The sequence below is a fragment of the Panthera tigris genome, chromosome F3, assembly GCF_018350195.1.
Source record: "Panthera tigris isolate Pti1 chromosome F3, P.tigris_Pti1_mat1.1, whole genome shotgun sequence".
Classification (NCBI taxonomy): Eukaryota; Metazoa; Chordata; class Mammalia; order Carnivora; family Felidae; genus Panthera; species Panthera tigris.
The window spans coordinates 21,851,482-21,867,545 of NC_056678.1; the positions used below are offsets into that span (position 1 = coordinate 21,851,482).

At 39.1% G+C, this 16,064-nt stretch overlaps 1 protein-coding gene across 1 annotated transcript in view; it reads right to left on the reverse strand.

Annotated features, from left to right (window-relative positions):
* The window catches only part of PLA2G4A (phospholipase A2 group IVA), a 159,979-nt gene extending 144,867 nt beyond the window's left edge, over window positions 1-15,112 (reverse strand). The window contains exon 1 of the mRNA XM_007096240.3: window positions 14,808-15,112. The gene's annotated coding sequence lies outside the window, so the exon portion shown is untranslated. The remainder of the gene's footprint in view (window positions 1-14,807) is intronic.
* Between the last annotated feature and the right edge of the window lie 952 nt (window positions 15,113-16,064).

The window sequence follows — 16,064 nt, forward strand, 5'->3', positions numbered from 1 at the left end:
TTCCCACCATCACCATCCTTGTTACAATGGCATGACTAAAGTTTGAAATTCTTAGATTATTTTGCTGGAGCTTTTTTAAAACCTAGGCCAAGCAAAGAGTTCGCTATCATCAACAGGCATAGAAAAATGAAGAAACAGCAGGAATTAAGATAAGTAAACGAATGGCTTTTTATTAGATAGAAATGTCTCTCAAGCCATATTCTCAGTGTACCACAGACAATCTGTTAAGAGAATTTTCCTGTTCCCAAAGAAATCTAAAAGCATGCCACCAGATACAAAGGTGCAGATTGATTCCCTCGGTCTGTTTCCTAAACCAGGAACCCAATGGTATTGAATTTGCCTCCCATTTCCCACAGAGAGACACATGGTCCCAGTGGCTAATGTCCATGCTATTCCTTTTGAACTGATTTTTTCTGCTCTGTTTTTACTCCTAGGTCTCTGGTACTGCTTCTTTATCTCTCAAACTTCTATTATTGAAAGTTCGTTATGTAAACAAACCAGTATATATGGAATTCCTACTAGAGTTTCAGAGAAGAAGTAGGCAGTTTCAAATAGAAAAGGCTTGATAGAAAAGGTGAATAAGCTGCTATTCAAAATCCTGAACAAGCTTAGATGTAGAGAAATGGGAGATGGAAACACTTTCTCTAGGAAAAGGACATGAACAGTGAGCCACAGCCACATTGGAGATGCTCTGTCCTGTCTCAGTGTCGTCCGGTGCTGTGCCACTGCCCTCACACGTTCTCTACAGGATAGTCTCTGCCTGCCCCTCAGGGTTCTGTGTAAACTTACTCTCTGAAGTAAACTATCTCTTTATTGACTGTCTTTACCATCTCCTTATCCTACAAGGTTAGGACCCTTGCATTTCTTTTTGAGCTCTCTCACCACACTGTTATATACCACATTACCATTATATTTAGCGTATGTCTCCCCTCACTGTGAGCAGCATGAGGGAAGTTCTAGCTCCTTCCCCTGCATGAGCCCCAAATGATCCCTCAATTACTACTAACTGAAAAGATGAATGAACAAATGTGGGCATTTGTATGGAGTGCTGGGGAAAACCACAGATGAGGTCTTGTGTTGAGAAATAATCAAGGGGAAACAAAGCCTATTTATAGACCCTAGACCGACAAAACTGGAAGACATTTTAGCCATGTTTACTTTATTTTCTTTTTATTATTTTTTTAATTTGCTTACTTAATTTGAAAAGTTCACATTCATTAAACATTTCCTAGGTGCCAAGCACGGAGCTAAGTGATTTATATACACCACTTCATTTCGTCATCATAACAAGAGAGGAATTATTATCGCCATTTTAGAGATTAAACAAAACAAAACAAAAACCTTAAGAAAAGTTAAGTGATTTGTCTAATTGGCAACTCAAATTGAGGCAGACAGTCTCCCAAACCACACTCTACAAGAGAATTCTGTCTTCCAGGAAGACTAAGAAACTTTCCCCAGGTCATACGGCCCTAGAATCCTGACCCTCTGCCTCACATCAAATTCTTACTTTCTATACCATTCTGCCACTCCATCAAAGACCCTAAAGGACAGGCATTAATTCCAAGACATCATACAATAAACAACTGCATGTGAAAGAATCTTAGCAGAGAGAGGGCATGATGGGAGGAGCACTTTGTATTAGTTTGCTAGGACTATGGTAATAAAATGCCACAAACTAGGTGGCTTAACCAAATAGAAGCTTATTTTCTCACAGTTCTAGAGGCTGGAAGTCTAAGATTGACCTGTCAGCAGGATTGGTTTTTTTTCTGAGGCCTCTCTCATTGGCTTACAAATGGCCACCTTCTCCCTGTGTCCTCACATGGTCTTTCCTCTATGCCCACATGCCCCTGGTGTCTCTATGTGTGTCCAATTTTCTTCTTCTTATAAGGACACATTCTGAGATCCTGAGCTTAGAGCTTCATCATATGAATGGAGGGTGGGCACAATTTAGTCTAAAACACACCAATAATGTAAACATAGCCATTAAATAAGAAGCATATGGTCGCTAATGGAGAAATACGGTGTTTGAGGAGAATGGGGCGCAGCCAGCCAGAGAGGTCCAGATGTGTTAGGAAATGCATCTAAAGGAGAACTGTGGATGTGATAAAGAGGAGAGGCCACAGCATCTTTTAAATGGGCACGCCTCCCTCGCCCGGTTATTTAAAAAGAGCATGCATGCGTGCACCGGATGCATGCATGTACACACACACACACTCTATAACTGAAACACAATACGTAACAGTTCATTCCACCACTTCACAATTGCGAAGTCTAATCCAGATGAACCTATTGCAAGGGCTGAGGAAACTGGCCTGCCCAGTTTCACACGCTGCATTACAAACAAAGTAAGAATGTTGCGTCACCGCTGAGCCAGTTGTCAGCTTTTCTTTCCTTGACTCTCTGGTTTGCTGTTATTTTCCATTGTTTCATCTCTAGATGGCCAAAACCAAGCCACCATTCTCACTGTATGTTCAGTTCACAAAATTTTAAAATTGGAAGAAATATGCACAACTACCACCCAGGCAGAACTTCTTTGTGCAAATATACAAGCTGAGGCCTAAAGGTATAAACAAACCTAGTGGAGAGACCAAGGGCAGACTGCTCCAAAATGTGCCACTTTGGCGTATTGAATATTTTGTTTATTTATTTTTAAGGGTTTTTTTTGTTTTTCTCATTTTTTTTAATGTTTATTTTTGTGAGAGTGACAGTGCAAGTGGGGGAGGGGCAGAGAGAGAGAGACAGACAGACAGACAGACAGAATCTGAAGCAGGCTCCAGGCTCTGAATTGTTAGAGCAGAGCCCAACGCGGGGCTGGAACTCACAAACTGCAAGATCATGACCTGAGCCGAAGTCAAACGCTTAACCAACTAACTGAGCCACCCTGGAGCCCATGCATGTTGATTATTTTAAAATAAAAGTTACTTAAGAAATAGCCAATGCAAAAAGAACACTCTGACTGCCACATCCCACCGTCCCACCCCCACCTTTGTCTACAGAAAGCAGGAAATAAATCTCCCATGTGAAAGGTACCCTCACTGGACCAGAAGGTAAAGAGAGACATCCCCATCACCCAAGATAGGGAATTCCGAGCTGAAAAGGCTATTTGAGCAATCTTTGTTACTTTTAGTAATTTAGTACCCCAACTCAAATTAGTTTAGGATTCCTTATCAATTAAAGTGCCTAAACATAAGTTTTCTTTGTCCTGTCTATTTCTCACAGATTTATTGTCTGTCTAAAAAGTATACAAACTGCCTACCCTGGTCATTTCTTTAGAACTTGCTTCTATGCACACATAATTAAACTTTGGGTTTTTTTTCTCTTGTTAATCTGTCTCATGACAATTTAATTCGTAGACCAGCCAGAAGAATCTTGAAGGGTAGAAAGAAATTTTTCCTCTTGACACTAGCCAAGTTCACCCAGTAGGAAAAACAGCTGAACAAAGTCTTTCACTCTCAACCAGCTACTCTTTCTTTGTACCCTACCACATTCCCTCCTCTCCCCTGCCCTTCACATACTCAGGCTAAAAAGGAGATGCATCCAAAATAAAAAGGATATAAATATATATATATATATATATATTTTAGCCTGACCAAAATCTGAAGTTGCCAAGTTATTATTTGATGGTGCAGAATAGGCTCAAGATATGAATTTGAGAGAAATGAAAAACTGAATTTCTATGGTTGGTCAAATAAAGTTTTAAAAGAGTCATTTTCATCTTTTACACTTTTCCGAATTTGAATTATAGTTATAAGATGTTAACTTGCAAATATGAGGTGGACTATTTAAAAAAAAATTCCTCTTGCCACATAGATGAGTATGGAATAATACCACATTGACAAGTGTTAACTATATTAGGTTCATTTTCAGAAAACGTAGAATAACGTTCTTTTACTTAAAAGAAACAGATACATTAATGCCCTTGGTGTTACCACTTTTTAAATATACCTAATGACATGACACAAAACGCTAGCAAAAAGAGAATGTTTTGAGAAGCATGTTTACTTCCACAGCTTTCTCTCTCCAGACCAGGAGGTTTGCAAAAAATGCTCCCCTAGAGAGTATTTGTGTTTTGTTGAGGGTTCCACTCCCCCTTAATTGCTGCCCTTTTTTCATGACGTACTCAAGATTGCCACAGGAGGGGAAAGCCATATCTTTTTTCTAAAGTAAACAGTCTAGGGAAAACCCCCAGGAAAATCGTCATGTTGGCTTAAATGTTTCATGAGAACCATTTTATTACTGAATGAAATTATCAACATTTTGGGTTTCACTCTTCAACTGACACAATAACTATTTCAGGCAGCTAGTGAGGTAGTTAAAATATGGATGTTGACTGTGAACTTGAAGTGGAAAAGGTTGACAAATAAATATAGCAGGACTGTGGAAGATAAGAGGAGCCATACACCCACCCATCCGAGGCACTACCAGGAAGCGAAACCACTAAGCTGGAAATGAGCATTCTACTTGTCCTGGATTGTGTTACATGAAATAGGAATTCAAATCCACTGTTCTTTTCTCAGGTTGTAAGGAGTTTTAGAAATTTGCTTCTAGATACTGTGAATGGCAATTCGCTTTTTAAAATAAACCGGAAACCCAGTCTTTTGAAGGATGAAGAGCTGTGTAAATGTGCATTTGAAGGCAATACCCTCAGGAGTTCTTGATCTTTTTTGTTCCATGGACCACTCACTCTGGCCATCTGGCAAAGCTAACCCCTGAGTAGAGTATGACATTATAAAGTTCATGAAATAAAAACATTGGATTACAAAGAAAACTGATTTTATCAAAATACATGGAGTCTATGCAGTCTAGTAGACCCCTTATATGATACTTATATATGCTTCAGAGACTTGCGGTATGTTTTCCCCCTCTACTTCTGTGGAACTAAAGTTCTAAAGTTCAATGTAAAATTTTTGAGGACCGAAGAGCTCACAGCACCATAAAGGGTAAAATGATAAAAACAAAAAACAACAACAACAACAAAAAAAAACAGTTCTTTTTTGTGCTACCTACCTCTGCTAGCACCATAATAAATGTGTAAACCCAATCTGAATATTTAGACGTTGCATGTAAAAAAACACAGGCTGGAATAAATTAGAAACACCATCATTTGCTTCAAAATAGGAAATTTACATTTTCTCAACCTTAGAGCAACAAGCTAGAGAACAGTACCAAGGACATTGGTAGAGTCTGTAAGAATATTTCTACTGAGCTTCTCTGCTCGTGACATAAATGTCCCTCCCTCCCAGTGAGCTTGCAAAAAATATGAAATTAACAAAAACAGTGCTACATTCTCCCCTTCAGTTTGCAGATGTCCTCTTCATTTTTGGACAGGAAGAAGTTAGATAACTACATCTAAACCACAGCCTAACAAATATGGCCAGAACCCAGGAATAAAGTACAGAATGACTTTCCAATTCATGGCGTGTCTCATTGAGGTAGGAGGAAAGGAGGCCAGAGAAGAACCTTGAGTGGCAAGCAGTGCATCTGGAAAAGGTCCGAGCCAGATGCAAACTTAAGTGCATTTGACCACAAAGAGCTTCCCCTCCTCTGCATGTTGCCAGGCTTGACCCACACAGACTCATTGCTCTCATTCAGGAAAGTGCCCAGCCATCCTTAGTGCAAAACTAAAGAACTTTAATGTTATAAGGATTTAAATATATATATATATATATATATATATATATATACGTATATATACGTATATATATACGTATATATATATATAAATAATGAATTTTGAAAAAACAACAAGATTTTCTTCTAAACTTTGAAGAAATGTAAGAGTCAGTATTTCAATAATATTGTCATTCCTGAAAAAAACATGTCGATTATGGTAACCAGCTGTTCTCCAAAGTTCTAAGGATTAAAAAAGAAAAGGAAAGGACTTTTAGTTGCAAAATCAAGGATGTATTTCAGGTTGATGAAAGAACATCCTGATAGCAAGGCTATAAAAGAAAAACTTTTTCTGATGGTCGATTATTACTACCACATGTTTTGGCCAGCCTTATACTATAGAGCTCTAATGGTTCAAATTCTATAAAGCAACTAAACTATCTTGAGGGAGCACTGATGGCTTCCAGGAGCCTGGAGAAGTAAGCAAAAGCTGAGGAAAGCTGAAGGGTATGATATAAGGCAGACATAAGAACTTACCTAGGCACCCAATAAAGGCCGGCAGAGCAACTGTTAGGCAATCAGAATTTAAAATGACAATGACAGTTCTAGCAACTAAGACAAGAAGAGTAAAAAGCCCAGTATGGTGGCTCCTGGAGCAGGTAAAGGCACTGAGATTTGCCAAAGTGATATCCAGTCCAGGCAACTGGAAAGGTAAGAATCCGACAAGAGTGAAAGCAACAAATTCAATCCCTTCCTACAAAATGCTAGAAATCAAGCCAACTTGTAATTACTCCCTGGTAGTTAATAATTACCTTAGATAAAAAGGTCTGTATTCTATAAGCTCATGAATTTCTATGCATTGTTTTAGGTGTTTTGTTTTCATTTTGTGTTTTGGCTCAGGGTACTGCCTGTTCATCTTAAGGATTTCCAGATTTTCTTGCTTGCTTGCTTTCAAAACTCCCACTCTAGAAGAATTCAGCCATTCTAGCTTCTCTGGGTTTGCTCCTAGCATTTAGCTAGAGAAAAACCACATAACCTGGCAGACTGGTTTTATTTTCGGTTCACATTCTCAACATTCACAGAGGCCCTGGACACTACACAGTATCTTTCTAAGTTTTTCCTGTGAATTTGCATCCCCATTCTAGAAAATGGCTTTCTTCTCCACCTTGCCTCTCCCCACCCCCCTCTCTTAGCTGGTGACCTCATCTCCCTTCCCTGAGAAAACAACACCAGAGGGAAGTGTCTTATCTTCCCACCACCAAATCAGCAAACTCCCTGTACTTGCACTTCAGTCCTGTTTGCCTTCACCAAGGAAGCAGAATTCCTCCTCCTGTTAAGAGACCTGACCCCGCAAGTGGCTCTTGGGACACAAAAGCCCTCTCTCTTCTGTAAGTACATGATAGTCATACCTCTCTTTTCTGAACAAACAAAATGACTTTCTCCTGATGACCTGATGAGCAAGCCCATAGAAGTCCCTCTGCTTCATATTCCTCCTCCCTCCATGTTTCCACGTTTCTGCTGCATTTACCAACAGATTTCTCCAGAGGGCCAGTTGTTCACAGGGTATCCATGCTCCCAGAGTCCTCACCCCCCATCCACGGGCAACCTCACGCACACTTTCTGTCCCCATCACTCCACTGAAACTGCTCTTAATCAAGATCACTAATGACCACCAAGTTTTCAAGTGAAGTCACTTTTCTACCCTCTGTTTCCCTGGAACCACTTTGCTTCCTTTGCACCCACGACATTACCCCAATCTCTGGTTTTCCATCCAGCTTCTTGCTTGCTTTCTCGAAGGCTCAGGTACCAGTGCTTTGCCTGGAGCCCCCAGCGCAAGCCACACCCTTCTCTCTCCATTCACCTCCTACGCTCTCTCCTCTCTCTCGGCTTCTCATCCCTCACAGCCTCACTTTATGCTTACGTTTCACCTCAGGGAAACTTTTCAGTCCTGCCCCTCTCCAGATTATTCTCAACTGTTGGAATCAGGTTGCTTCCTTTATCATCTGTTTATTGTTTGCTTAATTATTGCCTCTCTCTTCCAAGAGGGAATTAATCACACCTGCTTTATTCACCCAGGTCTCCCCTACAGGGATCACAGTGCCTAGCATGTAGTCAGTCTGAATTAAAACTTCCTGAATTGGTGAAGGAGTAAATGCATACAGCCCAGTGATCACCAATTCCTGGTAATATTAGCTCTGGATTTTTCTTTTTAACCCAACAAGTAAAATTCTTTTTCTTTTTTTTTATGTTTACTTATTGTTGAGAGATAGAACATGAGCAGGGGAGGAGCAGACAGAGGAGACACAGAAGCAAAAGCAGGCTCCGGGCTCCGAGCTGTCAGCACAGAGCCCCACGCGAGGCTCGAACTCATAAACTGTAAGATCGTAACCTGAGCTGAAACCAAGAGTCAGAGGCTTAACCGACTGAGCCACCTAGGCACCCCTCAGCAAGTAAAATTCTTAAGTGACAGAGAGAGCGCAGATTTTCTAAATTGTTTCCTTTAATATCTGTTCTTTTTCTAAGTATTAAAAAGATATACTTTTCCTACCATTTTTCTAGGAGTGCTATATACTATATTAATAAAACAGTATTTTCCTCATAGAAAATTATGATTTATACAAATGTGTTTTCATTCTGACAATTGTTCACGAGGTATTAATCAACCAAACCAATCTGTCAATCTAAAACATAATTTCGGGGCACCTGGGTGGCTCAGTCAGGTAAGCATCTGACTCTTGATTTCGGCTCAGGTCATGATCTCATCATTTGTGAGACTGAGCCCGCACTGGGCCTCCTCACTGAAAGCACAGAGCCTGCTTCAGATTCAATCTTTCCCTCTCTCTCTGCCCCTCCCCCCTACTCTCGCTCACTCCCTCTCAAAATAAGTACACTTTAAAAATAAATAAGTAAATAATTTCAACAGGAAGAATTTCTGCAAACACTGAAGGAGTCTCACAAAGTTGATTCTTTTATTACTTTTCATTGATAGCAGAGACATCATTAGTGGTAAGGGTAAGAAAAAAATCCCATATAAATATTATGAGCTTCCATGTATTTAAAATATAAATTCTTGGTGAACACCGCCTCAAAAAATAAGTACCAAGTGGTAGTCTATAAGCAACCATCTTAATAATCTGCAGTTAAATTTTTAACTAACCAAGAAATCTCTTTAAATGAGAATTTTTGCTATGTGGCATCTTCCCAAAATATGTTAGTACCATCTTCTAAGGATCAAGGGTCTAACAATACTTTGAAGTTCTTATCTGAACGTGAATTCCCATTACATATTGAAAGCAGTGATTTAGAAGACTGTGCCATGAACTACCGATAACTCTGGTGTTACCTTTTTAAGATCTAAATTTGTGACCTCCATCAATTTTAAATTCATCTGCCTCTTCTTCATGACAGTTGAATGGAAAGGAATACAATACCCGTTTGAGGTTTACGGTATATATAACAAGGGACTGATGGACATTAAGCAATCTTAATTACAGGGGCACCTGGGTGGCTCAGCCGATTAAGTGTCCAACTCGGGCTTCAGCTCAGGTCATGATCTCGCAGTTTGTGAGTTCAAGGCCCACATTGGCTCTGCACTGTGGCGCCTACTTGGAATTCTCTCTCTCTCTCTCTCTCTCTCTCTCTCTCTCTCTCTCCCTCCCTCCCTCCCTCCCTCCCTCCCTCCCTCTCCCTCTGCCCCTCCCCTGCTTATACACCCTCTCTCTCTAAATAAATAAAATTAAGTCATAAAAAAAGACATCTTAATTACAGATGCAGGTGCCTATACAGCATGTCCTCACAGCTGCATGCATCTGTAGGCCCTTTTCCCCAAACTGCTTTTCTGTAAATTCTTACATAATTGCTTTAAATTTCTTTCCTCAATACTTTCCTAATATTGAACCAAATACATGTAAAAAGTCTACAAAATGGATTACCCTGTTGTTTCAATAAATTAAAAATGATATTTGTACAAAGTGGAGATAAACCGTCCTTCCAAACAAGGTTGTAAAGGTAGACTAAGAATCAGAAAGGATCAAAAACACTGAGATTCACACAGCAAGAGCAGCAAAATTTTGGTGCATCTCTTTTTTTCTCAGGCAGGTGCAAGTATCAAAAGATCAGAACAGTGTCTGCTCTGGTTACTGTCCTCTTTGGAAAGGACTCCAGAACCAACTAACCGTTGGGTCCCCCCAACTGTCCCCGCCCTAAGCGTCAGTGAGTAGACGAAGAGATGCTAGTAAATTCATTTTCTCTAAGTTGGTTCTCAGAGTGGCTCAGTCGGTTAAGCGGCCGACTTTGGCTCGGGTCATGATGTCACGGTTTGTGGGGTTTGTGGATTTGAGTCCGGCGTCGGGCTCTGTGCTGACAGCTCAGCCCCTGGAGCCTGCTTCGGATTCTGTGTCTTCTTCTCTCTCCGTCCCTCCCTCACACTCTGTCTCTGCTTTTGTAAGCATTCAAACAAATTATAAATAAAAAGTTGGTTCTCGACAAATATGGATGCTATTTTTCCTACAAAACCTTCATAAAGAATCGTGTAACCCTTAGTCTTCATCTTCTCTACATGAAACAAGTCGAGATGTTCCTGGAGCTGTGGGACATTCTACAAGGGTGTTGGCCCACTTCCCTGAACCCTCCTCAACTTCTCTGGTTTTGTAGACTATGACAGTCTATGAGAATAAAAATGGCTTTCTTTCATTTTTCTATGCATCTCACCCATTTTTAAAGAACAGGTTTCAGGCGACAATAAGAACAATTTTCCAAAATTGAGAAAAGCAATAGTTATAGAATTTGTATTTCCAGTTTAATGTTTAGCCTTTGATATTAAGACCCCCCCCCAACACTTCAAAATTATTGAGGACCTTTTTTTTTTTTTTCAATATATGAAGTTTATTGTCAAATTGGTTTCCATACAACACCCAGTGCTCATCCCAAAAGGTGCCCTCCTCAATACCCATCACCCACCCTCCCCTCCCTCCCACCCCCCATCAACCTATTGAGGACCTTTAATAAGGCCTTTGGTTATGTGAGTTATTTCTTTTTAAAAAAATTTTTTTAATGTTTATTTATTTTTGACAGAGAGAGAGAGAGAGAGAGAGAGACCTAGCATGAGGGGGAGGGGCAGGGAGAGAGGGAGACACAGAATCTGAAGCAGGATCCAGGCTCTGAGTGGTCAGCACAGAGCCCGACGTGGGGCTCGAACTCACCGACCATGAGATCATGACCTGAGCCGAAGTCAGACACTCAACCAATTGAGCCACCCAGGCGCCCCATGATTATGTGAGTTATTTCTATTGATATTTACCATATTCAAAATGAAAACTGAAAAATAAAGGATTTAAAAATCACATTGAAAGAGGCAATTCATAAACAAAGACACATGAGTGGCCAGTATAAAATTGCCCAACCTTATTTCTGAAAAAAATATACATTTGAACAAGATACCATTTTTCATATAACAACTAAATTTTTGGATTCATTGTTGTTTGTCCCATGTGACTGATAACACGGTGTTAGCGTTATCATAGGGAAGTTCTACTCTCGCATACTGCTTCTAAATTGATACAATTTTTCTCAAGAGCAAAATGGCAACAATAATTGCTAACCTTCCGTGAAATTCTGTTGAGCATTTTTGAGATTCCTTCACACACTCAATTATTATTATTACTCCTATTTTACAGTGGAGAAAAGAGTGCTTTGATAAAGCAACTGGCTTATGATCTTACAACTTGTAAGTAGTGAACTTTTGTTAAAACCTGGGCGTACACTCTTAAGAATCTATCCAAAGGAAGTACAATCTATCCAAAGTTGTGCACAAACATTTACATAAGGGTCTTTGCTGAAACGTTATTTGTAACAGTAGAAAACAAATCCACCTGAATATCCAAAAATCAATGATCAGCCAATATAACATTTCCACAGTCCAAAAATTACATGCTGGTGAGAAGCACTCTTATTCATGGGTAGATAGCCATTACTTGTCCAGTACCTGGCACACAGTAGGGACTCAATAATATTTGCTTCAGATAAGAATGAACACAAACTTATACACAAGTATAAAAAAATCATGTTTTAACAGACAATATCATGCCTGAGGGGTAAGCATGTTATAAAATAGCAAGAGTAGCATGTTAAACTAATGAAATAAGGAGGCCGTTAGATAAGGTGACACTAATGCCTTGGTGGTCTACATAAGCAAACCAAAGTCCAAAACGGTCTAAAAACTAACCCTACATATTGAAACCTAAGGACAACCAACCACAAACAGCCAACTAGGCTTTAAACTACAGCCAATCAATAATTTTGTTACATTGATTCCACTCTTTCTTGATAGAAGTCTCTTTTTGGAGAGCCTGCTGGGGAAGTGCTTCTGTCCACTTTTGTTTTGCACTGTCTCGTTCCACTTAACTGTTTCTCAAATAAACTTTAAAAATTTTTGATATGCTTCAGCTTACCTTTTAACAAATGTAATCACAATTTTGTAAAATGTACCTGTGAGTGTATGTATAGAAAAATGTCTAGAAGTATAAACAGATGTATATAAATGAATTCCTGTCTCTTTGTCTCTGTACTGATGCCTAATAGTTAATAAATATTTGTTGACTGACTGACTGACTGAATGAATGACATTTTAAAAACAGCCCTTGAGGAGGGGCACCTGGGTGGCTCAGGTGGTTGAATGTCCGACTTGGGCTCGGGTCATGATCTTACTGTTCATGAGTTCCAGCCCCACAAAGGGCTCTGGGCTGACAGTTCAGAGCCTGGAGCCTACTTCAGATTCTGTCTCCCCCTCTCTCTGTCCCTCCTCTGCTCATACTGTGTCTCTCTCTCTCTCTTTCTCTCTCTCTCTTAAAAATAAACATTGAAAAAAATTTTAAAAATAGCCCTTGAGTGGATTATAGGTCATTTTTTCCTTTCCTCCTTTGCAACTTTCTATATTTAATGAAATTTAAGCAGTGAGTATGAATTATCTTTGTAATAAACAAGAATATTATAAAACAATCATGCAGGGAAATATTGTTAGGAATTTTGGAATAAAAACAGCAAATACAGACATCCCATAATCCAATAAAATATAACTTGTATCTTATTTTCCTACTTGTTTTATGTGCTGCATCAACAATTAAAAATATCAGGTGTTACAGAAAAATGGCAAGCTTAATATTACACAGTTAATTATTACTGGGGTTCAGTATAGAATCCAGGTCACTTGGTAGTTTTTTCCATTACACCACACTGCTTAGAGTCCCAGAACACTAATGAATGAATGACAGTATGGGCACTGCAATATTCACTGTTTAACAATTCTTCTTATCAGTGAAATGATTTGCTAATTATTTGATACGAGTAGAAAACTCCAAAGTTCTAAGAAGTACTACATGTGCATGTGACATGAATTGTTTTGGTGGGTTTGTGATCTTCCTAATGGTGTTTCCAAATTTGTACATTTTGGAAGAGCATACGTGCATTATTCTGGGGAATGGTCTATAGATTTCACAAGATTTGTAAAAGGGTCTGTGATTTAAAACAAAAAAAAGCAAAGTTGAGAAAAATTAGAGCTATAAAGTCTGCAAGCAAGAGGAGGGGAAAACACTGAAGGTAATTACAAGGCTTATGAGAGGAAAAGGAACCACAGCTAACTCTGTCTTCCTCTTTTTTATTCCTGGAACTTGTGTTTTAATATACAAATGACATGGTTTTATGATTTTGCTTTCTAAGTAGTGACACCAGGAAAGACACTGCTGGGTTACAAACACAGGCCAAATTAGCTCTATGGAATGAACTTTTTATCAGGCACTAGGAAATCTATTTAATAATTTTCCTTTTCCTATTAAAATACAAATGCAAAATACTTCAAAAGTGACTTACAATGTTAAAAGGACTGTAAGTCACAATTGGGGTGTTTTGCATTTATGTTTAAGTAGGAAAAGGAAAATTATTAAATAAGTTTCTTAGTTTCTTGTTCCATAAAATGTGCTTCCCTTTCAGGAAGTCTGCAAAGCTGCTTTCAGCAAATGCAGAATGCACACTTCTCTGTGCATTTCACAATTATTGCTTAATTTAAAATTTAACTCTTCCTTTGCTCAGTGAAAGCAGCAAATACTTGCTTCTTATCCCAACATCAAACTTGGTTGGCAGGGTCTAGGGACCTCCAGGAATAAAATTTTAAAATTCTTAACAGGGTTTGTTTCACTACGATTCCCTGCAAATATCTCTTCAGCTTCAATTCCAAATTTCTGAAACAAACAGAAATAAAACACAAATCCTCCTTGAACTCAAAGGGTTGTACATGCAAATATCCTAACCAAGAACTGACACCCATCCAGATGAGATGCCTCTACTATATACTCTCCATGTGCCTTGGCCGAATAAATGCTTACATCATCAACCAGTGTGACCAGCGTTTCTTGTTCTACTCTTTGAGATGAAAATCCTTATTTTTAACACTCCAATGATTGTAAGTTCTAGGAGACTTACATAGGTTAAGCCACTCTTATTTCAAAGCCAAATGCCTTTTTTAACTTTTTCTAAAACAAAGTTACCAAAATAGTATCCACACTCAAAACGTAACTTTGGTATTTGCTCAAAACTTGCTCAGGATCTAGCTCTGTTCTCCAGGCTCCTCAATTAACTTAGGGAAGGGCAAATCAGAATACCAGTGGTTTTACAATTCCTTTTCCAACATGGTCTTTCTTTTCTCCTGACGCTGCAGCATATGAAAAACCCAGGAACGCTTTGCATAAGTAATCGAAACGACTTTTTTTTTTTTTTTTTTTTTAATTAAAACGTTAACAGAGCCCACAGACTCCATCGCTAAGGAGTATTAGTGGCTGTCAAAAACCACACCGCTCTAGTCCGGGATCGGTAACCTCAGGGAGGCATCACGTGGAGCTCTAACAAGAGCCACCTCACTGCCCTGTCGAACGGTCGCTTTCTTTGGGGGCTCTAAGTAAGGGAAACCCCTTGTCGTTCCATTCGCCCATGCCTTTAGACCCCGGGAAGCAAGCTGGCATTTGTTACGAAGAAATTAAGTGCCCTGATCTGAGTCTCCTTTCCAAAAGGCAGAGGAGAGGCAGACTTTGTAAAGCAGCGAACCACCGGTTTCCCTCCGTCCTTTCTCCCTTTCAAGTCAGATACGAACTTAAAAGCTAAGGAGCGTGGGGGAGAGAAGTGAGCGGGGCAAGAGTAAATATATTGCTTACTGTTCCCAGAGTTACATGAGATTCTTCAGGCTCCTTTATGCCTCTAGCTTTCTGTCAGGATCCTTTTTCAGCCGGGACGACAGAGGAGTTCAAGTCCAATCCTTGGTAGGAGGGGCTAAACTGTGGGCTGGTTTCCTTCAGTCTTCGCAGCTGTTTTAAGGTGGAATGAAAGACGAAGCGAGGGAAAGCAATGTTCTCGAAGAAGCGGGTATCTTAAATGTAAATGTTAACTTCTCAGAACCGGAGTCTGAAGTCCCAAAACATGCTTAAATAGTATGTAAGTGAGCTGATCCGAAACCACGTGGATGCTACTGTGTGTCTGTGTGTATGTGTCTGGAAGCACGTCTTATCCTTAAGTAGTTACAGCTTCCTCTCCACCGCCCCCCCCCCCAACAAGTAACAAAATTGAAAAGATGAATAACCTAGAGCATTTTTGCATTCTTTAAAAGGGCAAAGTTTATAACAAACCCAAAATATAAAATGGATACATTTTGAAGAACAATAGAAGACCACTTTAATTATTGCACTATGTGTTAACTAACTTGGATTTAAATTTTTAAAAATGCAATGGAAAAATATCAGTATGATATAATCGTTGGGTTAGATCACTGGGTTAGATAATTATAGGTTTATTAATTAACACATTTAAAAATTTTCTAATTTGGTAAATTGACTACAATTGTAGTATCCCATTACCTCTTTATAATATATATAACTTTATATATATGATATATAATAAAAGTCAACCTAGTTTTAAACTGAAATAAAACAATACTAAATATATTTTAAAAGTATATAATCTACTCAAATATTTCCTCCCCAAACTCAAAACACCTGAGTTGGTAACTGAGTGTAAATTTAGGATTAAGAGCATACCAAAGGCTGTAATACACCTGTTGAGATATAGAGGGAAAAATCAAATCACGTTAAATTACAAGTTGGCAACACAAATTGCAAAACCCGGTATCACAGTAATAAGGGAGGTGTACTGTTTAGATTTATCCAAATTCCGCAAGAATGGATCAGTGTCTTTAAAGATTGACATATTCATTTAGTATATCATGTTTTCAGGACCTTCTAGTTTTGCTTTTAATCAAATGCTGAGCACATTCTCCTAGCTCTCTTGTAACATTTTCAAAGAATGTAATTTCTGCAAACTCTGTCATTATGGCTTCTCGATCATCTGCTTTCTGCAGCCCAAGAATCAACTCCTTTTTGTTTTTTTGTTTTTTTTCCCCCATAAATGCAACCTGCCAT